At 42.1% G+C, this 12,489-nt stretch overlaps 1 protein-coding gene across 3 annotated transcripts in view; it reads left to right on the top strand.

Annotated features, from left to right (window-relative positions):
- Positions 1-12,489, top strand: part of LOC144511865 (plexin-A2-like) — a 483,337-nt gene that overhangs the window by 179,190 nt on the left and 291,658 nt on the right. The gene's annotated exons all lie outside the window — the stretch shown is intronic.

Below are 12,489 nucleotides of genomic sequence, written 5' to 3'. Positions count from 1 at the left end.
GAGACTAGAGTTCATAACCAGCCCAGGTGGGAGCTGTTGTCACCAAAGGCTGTTGTATGTCACAGGTGAAATAAGCTGGTGGCAGTGTCTCTGAGGATTTGATATTGCAACAAAAATCACTGCTCATCCAGTGGGAGCTCCTAAGGACAAAGTGTGTCATTTTGTGAAGCCTGTTGTGTGTATGTTGAAGTGTCCATTGGGGGAAAATATATCCTAATGGAGTGAAGGAGTCATGTTCTCCGCACTTAGTTTATACTGATTTTTAAAAAACTTCGTTTTGTTTTCCCAATGACTTCTAAATTAATTTCTGTGTAATGAAATATAATAAAATATGTAATATATATAATTTTTTTTCACAAAGACCAATTTTTACGCCTCCAATCTACCTGTCCCATTCCATCATTTCTCCCAGGTATCGAGAGTGAGGATGGTTACTCTCTGACTAGTTATGAGGACAGACAGACAACAGAATTTTCAGCACTGGCTAGAACTTATTCTGCTGGATTTCTGCTAAATGCTTTGCATTTTTTCCATCAAGTTGCTCGTTTGATAGCCATAATAATTTGATGTTGGATGGTGGGGCTAACCTCAAATTGGCACATGAGGACACTTCAATTAATTCTCCTATTCGCATAAAATTATTAAAAACCCATTGGGGTCACCCTGATGCACCACCTTTTGTGTGTTTTCAGGCGACTGGTTAGGAACCTTGATTGATGTCTCAGTGATGAAATGTGGTTTAAAGTTTATTAATGTCACAAGTCGGCTTACATTAACACTCCAATGAAGTTACTGTGAAAATCCCCTAGTCGCCACACTCCGACGCCTGTTCAGGTACACTGAAGGAGAACCTAGCATGGCCAATGCACTTAACCAGCACGTCTTTCAGACTGTGGGAGGAAACCCACACAGACACTGGGAGAACGTGCAGACTCCGCACAGACAGTGACTCGAGCTGGGAATCGAACCCTGGTCCCTGGCACTATGAGGCGGCAGTGCTAACCACTATGCCACCGTTAGTGTTCACAGGATTGAAAAGCCCTTTGCTTTGTCGAAAAGAAACATGAAGCTTGTTTTGTGAGCAAGTTATAGTTTTAGAAAATAAATCTGGGAAAGAAATTGGATCATTGTGTTGATAAAATTAATTAGCTCCAGATTTTGGGCTTTGTGACCCAACTGAAATCTAACCTCTGATGTATTTATGAACCATTTGGTAAGGGATTGACTTATACACAATCACATGACAGAAAACAGGGATTCATGATGGACTTCAGGGCATCATTGTTGACTTCAGCTAATGGATAAATCAAATTGAAGAAATGTGATGGATGGATTCATTTTTAAAAAATATAGATTGATGATGGTGGCTATGACACAAATCCAAACATATTATTGAAGACACTGCATGCTGGAGAAAGAAGGAAGAGGATGAATTCAACCAGTCTGTAGTAGTATTTTAATTTTCTTATTCATTCGTGGGCGTTGCTAGCTGGCCAGCATTTATTGCCCATTCCCTCATTGCCTGAGGGTAGTTGAGAGTCAACCACATTGCCGTGGCTCTGGAATCACGTAGGCCAGACCAGGTAAGGACCGCAGATTTCCTTCCCGATAGGACATGAAGTGAACCAGATGGGTTTTCTGACAATCGACAATAGTTTCATGGTCATCAGTAGATTATTAATTCCATAAATGTTTTGGAATTCAAATTCCACCATCTGCCATGGCGGGGTTCATAGAATAGAATCATCGAATCCCTGCAGTGCAGAAGGAGGCCATTCAGCCCATCGGGTCTGCACTGACAACAATCCCACCCAGGCCCTATCCCCGTAACCCCATGCATTTACTCTGCGAGTCCCCCTGACACTAAGGGGCAATTTAGTATAGCTAATCAACCTAACCTGCACATCTTTGGAGTGTGGGAGGAAACCGGAGCAGACACTGGGAGAACGTGACAGTCACCCAAAGCCGGAATTGAATCCGGGTCCCTGCTGCTGTGAGGCAGCAGTGTTAGCCACCATGTTGCCCAGGTCCCCAGATCATTAGCTGAGTTTTTGGATTAATTGTTTAGCAGTAATACCGCTAGGCCATCACTTCCCCTTAGTGTGTTATTAAATGTGCTTTGAACTATTTAGTCATCTACGACTGTCTGCAGAGGCCAGACCATGCTGCTTCTAGCCCCCTCCATTGCTTGTATTGCAACTTTCCTCTTAGCTTGGCATTAACTTTAGCCAACTTCGTTGATTCTGTGGACAGATCAACTTTGTGCACTTTTCCCTGTTGAATAATTGACTGGTTTGTTTTTAACTCTGGTGGTTGATCCACTTTACTGCACTGAGGTCAGGCCCCAAAGTGGTGGGACAGAACATTTTTGTAATCATCAGCAAACCTCTTGAAGCATTGATTGGCACAAAGACATTATTGCCAGGAAAAGGTTGAAGATTCAGGGCTGACGGTCATTGCATTAAGCTTTCTCCATTAATATTAAGTATAAAATGCAGTTAGCAGGTTAATTATTCATGTTGGATAATTCGAGATCAGGTCGATAGTAGTCTGCAGCACAAATGCCTTTTCTTTAAGGGGCATTTCAATATTTATTTCAACCTGTGTTTTAAAGTGAGGAAAGGGTTAGTTTTGGAGCTGCATTGCAACATGCATCTCCTCTCCTGCAGAGCACTAAGTGTACCCTGAAGCCAAAATTTATGAATAGCACCATAGATTACCTAATTGGTTAATTTAGTTAAGACTTGCTATGTTAAACATGTGACTATGCCAAGTTTTAAAAGAGAATGCTGCACTGAGAATGATGAATGCAACCATTCTGAGGGAAGTGGATTGCAGATGTCAGTCATGAATGATACCTGAACTAAAACTGACGTGGGTATCTTTCTCTTGCCTAATAACTTGTTAGAGAAATGTATTTATTGAGCCAGAGGAATAAAATCCATCTCGTCAAGGAGCCAAACTGACTGGTCAGTTATCAAGTGTCCTGAAAAATGACACCTGCATAGAGTATTAAATTATGTATTGGATTACTTAGCGGTCATATAGAATCAGCCTGGCTCCAATGTCCTAACATGTCCGTGCTTGGACAAGCTCAATCATGAAGAAAATCCACCATCCCCTCCCCCCCCCCCCCCCCCCTCCCCCAAATGAGGACAGTTATTAGTTTTGAGACATATTGTAAGGTATAAATTTGTGCCTTGCCTTGGAAGGCAGCAGATAACAGAACTGGATGCAAACTTGTCCCTTATGTGGGTCTGTTTGGTGTTGCCGTCAGGCTGTCGCTTACACTTTTGATCTTCAACAAGTTTTCATAGGAAGCAGCATCTTTTGCCCAAATCGAGGAAATCAACCCTATCTGAGTCTGCGCTTTTTGCCCACTTTATTGTATGTTGCAGCTTATGAATTAAAATACATGCAGTTTAATGTAACTGTTCATAATGTCCCAAACTGTACTGAACAGCTGCTTTTATTTTCACATACGATGGGATGTGACTCACATTGTGAGTTCTTGACCTTAGATGAACTTTGAGAATATGATTGCAGCCTATGCAAAATTGTAATGTCAGAATTTGTATAGAGTCGAAATCAGCAAAGCTATGTGGGGTGAAGGAGGTCCCAGAAGGTTGAAAAATGACTGAAGTGCTATGATAACGGCAAACTTGTGCAGGGGCAAGTGGCTGGCGAATACAGTTGGCAGAATCTCCCAGCAGCATGGCAGTTTATTTTCGATTGCAGTGCATGTAAAGGAAAATTGGAAGAAGACCCACATGTCCATTAAACCAAACTCAGTCTTGATTAGTGTGGCAGTGTTACAGTAGCTTACAGACAAAGGTTAGAAACCAGAAGGATACATTTATGTTCTTTCTAACAGATGCCCCAGGACCCTGGATTGTTTTAAATATTGTGCTGAATTGTTGTAAAGGAGGTGCAGGAACAGAGGCCTGCAGAAGTACATATGCAAATCTTCAAAGGTAACACAGCAGGTTGAGAAGGCTGTTTAAAAAGGCAAATGAGGTCCTTTGCTCAATAAAAAGCTACACAGAGGACAAAAGCGATGCTAAACCTTCATAAATGCCTGGTTAGGCCTCAGCTAGGATAAATATGGGCAGCAGAATTCTTAGCAAGGATATCAAAGCTATGCAAAGGCTACGGAGAATGATGACAGAAATTTGGGACATCAGTTATGTGGAGAGATTAAAGCACAGGGAAGGTTAAGGGGAGATTTGATTGAGGTGTTCAGAATCGTGAATGTTTTTGATAAAATAAATAAGGAGAAACTGTGCCAGAGGTGGGAGGGTTGGTAACCATAGGGCACGGATCTCAAAACAAAATTAGAGACGACATGAAGGAAAGTGTATTTACAGGGTGAATTCTCATGAGTTTGAATGTGCTGACTTAAAAGTGTGATTCAGTCGTGACATTTAACAGGAAATTGGATCGATACTTGAAGGGGAATATTTTACAAGGTACTGGGGAAAGAACAGAATAATCTGAATATCATTACGTTTTGTGTGATGGCTATTTTGGAATATTTGCAATGTTCTGGTCGCCAGACTACCAGAAAGATATGGGAGTTTTAGAGGGAGTGCAAAGAAGGTTCACTAGGATGTTGCCTGGGCTTGAGGGTGTTGGCTATGAGGAGAGGTTGAATAAGCTAGGATTGTTTTCCCTGGAAAGACAGAGGCTGAGGGTAAATCTGATAGATGTCTACAATTATAAGAGGCATAGACAGGGTGGATAGTCAGAGGCTTTTTCCCAGGGTGGTGGTGTCAATTACAAGGGGGCATAGGTTCAAGGTGAGAAGGGGAAAGTTTTTCATGCAGAGAATGGTGGATGCCTGGAACATGCTGCCAGAGGAGGTGGTGGAAGCAAGCACATGAGCAACATTTAAGAGGCATCCGGATGGGTATGTGAATAGGGAGGGCATAGAGGGATAGGGCAGAAGGTTCTTTTTTAGCATGGGCTTGGAGAGGCAAAGGGCCTTTTCCTGTGCTGTAATTTTCTTTGTTCTTTGTTGTTCTTGCAGATTTCTTATGAATAAAGTATAGAGGGTTGGGGCTAATTGGATAGTTCATTCAATAGGCATCCGATGGAGCAAATTGCATATAAAATGTGCTCAGTGTTGCAAAGGTCTTCATAGCCAATGGGTTACCTATGAAATGTAGTTACTTGTTTTGTAGGAAAATATGGCAACTGATGCACACAGGGAGGTTCTGCAAATAAAAGTGAAATAAATGACCAGACAATCTGTTTAGTGGTGTAGATTGAGGTCTAAATATTGCTGAGGCTGCCAGAGCGATCGCTTTTCAGAAGCCAAATACTGCGGATGCTGGAAATTGTGTGCCCTGTATCAGTCTCCTCATCTGAGGAAGGATGTTCTTGCTATGCAGCAAAAGTTTACCAGACTGATACCTGGGATGGTGGGACTGATGCATGAGGAGAGATTGAGTCGGTTGGGATTTTATTTGCTGGAGTTTAGAAGAATGAGGGGGATCGCATAGAAACTTATAAAATTCTAACAGGATGAGACAGGGTCAATGTAGAAGGATGTTTTCAATGGCAGTGTGTGTCCAGAACCAGGGGTCACTGTCTAACAATACAGGGTAAACCTTTTGCGGCTGAGATAAGAAGAAATTTCTTCTTCCAGGGAGTGGTGAGCCTGGGGAATTCACTACCAAGGCAAGCAGTTGAAGTCAAAACATTGTATGTTTTCAAGAAGGAGCTAGATATAGCTCTTCGGGCTGAAGGGATCAAAGGATATTGTGGTGGGGGAGAGGGGAATGGGAAGTGGGAACAGGTAAATGGGTGATCAGCCATGATCACAGTGAATGGTGGAGCAGGCTCGAAGGGCTGAATGGCCTACTCCTGTTTTGTATGTTTCGGGCAGCATTTGCGGCGAGACTTAACGTTTCAGGTTGAAGACTTTTTTACATTTCTACCTTCAGTTCTGAGAAAAGGTGAATGTAAGTGGAAGGAGGCAGGAAGAACAAAGGAGGAGGTCTGTGACAGGGTTGAGGAGGTCAGGCTAGATTAAATAAAGATTTTATGATGCAACAGCCAAAGAGGGTGGCCATGGACATAGTAACGAAACAATGGTTCTGTACAGATGAGTCTTGAATTGGTACATAAAAACCATCTGAATGCAACCTGAAGGGACAAAGGATGATAAGTGACTCAGCTAAAAATGATGCAAAGAAAGACACAGATAAAGATGGAGGCGAAGCTCTGTGATCTACAGTAATTGAACTCCTGTAGAAGGCTGTAGAGTGTTGAGTCAAAAGATAAGATAAGATGTCCCTTGAGCATGCATCACGCGTCACCAGAACACTAGCAGGCCGTGGACAGAAATGGATACCGTATACTAAACTGGGGGAAGTACAAGTAAATTGCTGTTTCACGTAGCTGTGTTTGGGGCCTTGCATGAAAAGGTGGCGAAGAGAATGGCGGGAATGTTGAGGGTGACTGAGAGGTGTCATGCAGGGGATGGTCCTGACTGAATGCAATAAGGGAAGGGCAGGGGGAGATGTGTTTGGTGATTGAGATGGAAGAAATGGGGGAAGATAATCCACTGAATACAGAGGCTGGTGGAGTAGGATGGGAGGATAAGAGGAACTCCAATATGGTTCCGGGAGGAGAGGAAGATTGAGAATACAGGTGCGTGAAGTGAATTGGAATGGAGGGGTCTGTCAACGACACTGGGTGGGAATCCTCGATTAAGGAAAAGGGAAACATTGTCAAACTGGTGTGGTGGGTTGCATCATCAGAAGCAAAGAGCTGGAGAAACTGGGAAAGTGGAATGGAGTTCTTAAGCACAGTGTGAGGAAGAGAAATCAAGGAACAAATCCTTTGCTCATCTTCAAGTAGTGCCATGGGATCTTTGCATCTTCCGAAAACAGTCTGGTAAGACCTTGGCTTAAGAGCTTATCTAAAGGAGAATGTCTCTGACAATGCAACATTCCCTCACTATTTCACTGAAGTGTTGGTAAAATTTGTGCTCAAGTCTCTGGGATGGAACTCTTGATCTTCTGCCTCTGAGACGGGAGTACCAACACTGAACCATGTTGATCATAGATAGACATGGCCTCTGTTGTTTTTTGTTCTCTCTGCTGTCTGTCTGAAATCACTCGTCACAGTAGCACAGCCTCAAAAGTATTGTCCGGAATGTCACCACCGTTCACACCAGCGGGATTTTCCCAACCTGCTGCAGTGAACGGAGATTTGGCTGGGTGCCAAATTCTCTGACCTTGGCGCAGCAGAAGCGAGGCTTGAACGGGCCAGAAAGATCACACCCATTGTCTTTTATCCCTTTTAAAAAAAAAATGAAATCCACAATAGCCATTAAGAAATTACTCCTGACATTCTTGACCGTTTTAGTTGTGATATTTATTTGTAGCATAATATATTTGCATTGGTAATTTCTAATTTAACTTATGATGTGGAGATGCTGGCGTTGGACTGGGGTGGGCACAGTAAGAAGTCTCAACACTATTTGTGCCAGAAACTCCATTTGCAATTTACCATTAAAAGCTGTGGCTATATCTTCCTGTTTAGTTGATTTCCTGTCAACTTGCTGGATAAATCTACTGTGGGTGGGTGTGAATAGAAGGTACAAATAAAGCATTCCCTCCCCACATTTTTATTCCTCAATCAATATTGCATTGAGAAAGGTGATTGCAATTTTTTCCTATGCCGCAAGTATCTATTTGTGAATAGTTTCCAAAGGTTGACGTAAGGTCTTAATTTGCTTTTGTGAGCAGGTTCTTAAGCCTGTTATTACACAGCAGAATTGTAAGGCTCATGCATATTGCTAGAATGCTCTGGAGAATATATTCACAAAAGAAAGGTAAATTTCTGTAGCTAATTTGATTAAAAAATAGGAGTATAATCAGTTAGTGCCAGTGATTATTCACGGATTCTAGGGAATTATTCATCAGTTCAACTAAAGTTCGCACACTAGGCTAAGAAGTGATTACTTGACAAGATGGAATTGTTGATTTGGATTTTATAATTCGTGTGCAAGAAAACTGTAATTAACGTTAGTTCAACGTAAAATGATTTTCTTTTCAAAATCCTACCAATAGTGACAAATTGTTACGTGACTTTTCTACTTGAAACAAGTTGTGAACCTTCATTGGCTGAAAATATATTGCAATACTGTATTGGGTCAGTATCACTCGTTGGCAAAACATTGTGAAAATGATGTGGAGATGCCGGTGTTGGACTGGGGTGGGCACAATATGAAGTCCCCAGGTTGAAGTCCGACAGGTTTATTTGGGAATACAAGCTTTCAGAGTGCTGCTCCGAAAGCTCGTGATGGAAGAGCAGTGCTCTGAAAGCTCCTGATTCCAAATAAACCTGTTGGACTTTAACCTGGTGTTGTGAGACTTCTTATCGTGAAAGTGGCCAGAGGGAAATTGATTGATTTAATGTGGAAACATTTAACCATAACTAACTCCCCAGGTTTCCTGGCAGAAAAGTCACAAAACGGGAAGGCCGCCTTGCCCCTTTAAATGATCTTCTGATCAACTCCCCGGCACTGTACACACTGCTTCCATTGATCATCCCTCTTTGAAGAAATCTTCTACAGAAATTACAGTTTGATTCTTTTGATTTGATGAATGTCTCGTTAGCACTTAATATATAATGAGTGTAACTTCTCATGCAAAGATGTGTTAAGTCACATCAAGGTATCTTCATTTATTGCTTACCAAGAAACTGTACACGGTTTATTCGGGTAATTGAATTAATTCTACAGTAACAAGGGCTACATACGCGCAAGGGGATAATAGTTGCTGCCACTTTCTTGGTGCATTTGAGTGTTTGTCACATACTGTACAAACACTCTGGTTAGTATTTACCTGGTTAGAATTCAATGCTGCATACTTTTCTAGAATGCAACCTTTCTGTTCGTAGCATCAGTAACTTACTTTTGCTATTAAGAACCATAAATCCAACACATTTTGGTATGCAGGATGTTTATAACAGTGGAAGAATCACGGAGTACATATTTAAAGCTTCAATCATCATTTTGTGTTAGACAGCAATTGCTGTCTTTGTGATACCTATTCAGTAAATACAAGTGAGTGATTATACACCAAACAATTTGGTAAACATTGCGATCACCTTGCCTGTTGTATTCATTCCAGGCAATTCAATCCCTTTAGTTATAAATTCTTATTTAATGGATACATCAAATCAGCTTTTCATTACACATTTGGTAACAATTCTACTTGCATGACATGTGATATGGTTCACCCATGTACAGGTTCTCTCATATGTAATCTTCATTTTTATAATGCACCCAACCTATCCTCTTGCTGCACTAAGATTATAACCTGCATTATATTTAATATGGATTGCATGAGGAATAAAGTTCTGCTCATCCTGAAACCAAACCTAATTGCAATTTGGTTGGATGTTTTTGTGCAACTCCAGATATTAATGTATTAAATAATTCCCCAATTGATAGAATTACATTTTTCATCTGGCTCAGAATTACATTAATTTCATATGTTCCTTGTGATAACCAGAATGAAGGGCATTGAATGTCACAGAATAGCCATATTAGGCCAGTTATCATAAAGGTTTACAGCGTGGAAACAGGCCCTTCGGCCCAACTTGTCCATGCCGTCCTTTTTATTAAACCCCAAAGCGAGTCCCACTTGCCCACATTTGGCCCATAGCCCTCTATACTCATCTTACCCATGTAACTGTCTAAATGCTTTTTAAAAGACAAAATTGTACCCACCTATACTACTACCTCTGGTAGGTTGTTCCAAAAACACACCATCTGTGTGAAAAAATTGCCCCTCTGGACACTCTTGTATCTCTCCCCCCTCACCTTAAACCTATGCCCTCTAGTTTTGGACTCCCCTACCTTTGGGAAAAGATATTGACTATCTAGCTGATCTGTGCCCCTCGTTATTTTATAGACCTCTATAAGATCACCCCTCAGCCTCCTGCGCTCCAGAGAAAAAAGTCCCAGTCTATCTAGCCTCTCCTTATAACTCAAACCATCAAGACCTGGTAACATCCTAGTAAATCTTTTCCGCACTATTTCTAGTTTAATATCCTTCCTATAATAGGTTTCTATAATATTGTTCAATAGTGAGCACGCTGGCTGGGACTTTACTACCTCGCTCTGCGAGCGTCGCCAGCCCCAATTGTGGGGCAGGCAAGGCGGTAAAATTTTGGCCACTGTCTCCATTTGTGAATGAATCCAGAATACTGTGGCACAAGTTAAAAGCAAAAAAAATTATCTATGCCACAGAGGAATGAGATCTGCTCCTCCCACTTTCTTTCCCCACATCTTGACATCTTCTCATGCTCGCCCTCGCACTCGCCTTGGCCCTCGCACCCGCTTTCGCTCGCTTTCACGCTGGTTCTCTTGCTCTCGCACTTATTGATTTCCGACCAGAAAGTCAAGATCTCCTCCTGCCCTCGAAGACATGACTCTATTCTACATGCATCAGATCATGTAGTTACCTGAAGTTGTGGCTTCTGCCCCTGTGGGAGAGGATGTCCCATCTCCAGGAACCACTGGGTATTCAGAGGCTTGGCACTGGCCACCGGAAGCGATGGGCAATGCAGCAGTCTCCAGCCTGTGAAACCCCACCATCAGCTCTACTCCTATACCAATAATAGATTCTTCATTGGAATTTAAATTTTAAGGCAGGCGAAACCCAAATCATTTTCTAAACTTTTATAGAGGTGATTATTTTCTTCCTGTTACTTTGAATAATATGAGTTGAATTCTAGCTTTGTTTCTGCCTTTATCTTGACAATCCAGATTATCAATTCAGTAAAATAGTTCATAATCGAGGAATAGATCTTTTGTCACTGAGTAAACGTATCATAGGATGTGGTTCTGAGCTTTCAGTTGAGGGAGGTTCCGGATTATGGAGTTTTAATAGAAAAAATCTGATTAGATTTTTTAAAATAAGAGTTTTCAAATTCAGTCATCAATTAATATCCTAAAATTTATAACCCGAATTAGGGCATTTTCCTATTTGAAGAATGTTTAATATTTGGGTACAGTGTAATTGAAATCAAAATCCTGAAATGGGGAAGAGGTCCAAGGGTCATGAATCTCACTCTGTAGCATGATTGTGAGAGTCCATGAAGGTTGACAAGACCGCACTTGACTATGATGCTTCACTTTGGGGCAGCACGGTGGCACAGTGGTTAGCACTGCTGCCTCACAGCACCAGGGACCCAGGTTCAATTCCCGGATTGATGACACTCTGTGTGGAGTTTTCACATTCTTCCCTTATCTGCGTGGGTTTCCTCCGGGTGCTCTGGTCTCCTCCCACAGTGCAAAGATGCATGGGTTAGGTCGATTGGCTATGCTCAATTGACCCTTGTCTCGGAGGGATGAGCAGGGTAAATATGTGTGGTTACGGGGATAGGGTGGGATTGTTGTCTGTACAGGCTCGATGGGCTGAATAGCCGCCTCCTGTACTGTAGGGATTCTATGATTCAATACTTGGTTAACTAGTGTCATAGAACCATAGAACATTACAGCACAGAAACAGGCCTTTTGGCCCTTTGTGTCTGTGCTGAACCATTTTTGTGCCTAGTCCCACTGACCTGCACCTGGACCATATCCCTCCACACCCCTCTCATCCATGTACCTGTCCAAGTTTTTCTTAAATGTTAAAAGTGAGCCCACATTCACCACCTCATCTGGCAGCTCATTCCAAACTCCCACCACTCTGTGTGAAGAAGCCCCCCCTAATATTCCCTTTAGACTTTTCCCCCCTCACCCTTAACCCATGTCCTCTAGTTATTTTCTCCCCTAGCCTCAGTGGAAAAAGCCTGCTTGCATTCACTCTATCTATATCCATCATAATTTTATACACCTCTATCAAATCTCCCCTCATTCTTCTACGCTCATGGTCAAAGGTTTATAAATGAAGGATGACAATTTGGGTTAAGTACTGTGGAATAATTATTTTAGCCTTGTTCTCATTCATGATTTCTGCAAGTGAGTCACTAATCTCAGGGGAGGTGAAGTAAAGGCAGGAAATTGAATATAAACAGAGCACTTGCAGAGAAGAAAATGCCTTAATTTGGGACATAAATTTGAAGGTATAAATAGATGTGTGAATTTGAAAACTTAATTTTCAAATGGTCTCGTCAGGTGTTTCCTGCTAATAACACGCTCCATAACCTGCTCAAAGTATGCCTTGGCAGTGATAACATGGCGGCACATTGGTTAGCACTGCTGCCTCACAACGCCAGGGATCTGGGTTCGATTCCCGGCTTGGGTCACTGTCTGTGCAGAGTCCGCACATTCTCCGTGTGTCTGGGTGGGTTTTCTTCGGGTGCTCTGCTTTCCCCCCCACAGCCTGAAAGATGTGCTGGTTGGGTGCATTGGCCATGCTAAATTCTCCCTCAGTGTATCCGAACAGGCGTCGGAGTGTGGCGACTGGGGGATTTTCACAGTAACTTCATTGCAGTGTTAATGTAAGCCTACTTGCAACA

The sequence above is a fragment of the Mustelus asterias genome, chromosome 25 (genome assembly GCF_964213995.1).
Source record: "Mustelus asterias chromosome 25, sMusAst1.hap1.1, whole genome shotgun sequence".
NCBI lineage: Eukaryota > Metazoa > Chordata > Chondrichthyes > Carcharhiniformes > Triakidae > Mustelus > Mustelus asterias.
The sequence above is the reverse complement of the archived record's forward strand: the minus strand, read 5'-3'. Positions and strand labels throughout refer to the sequence as shown.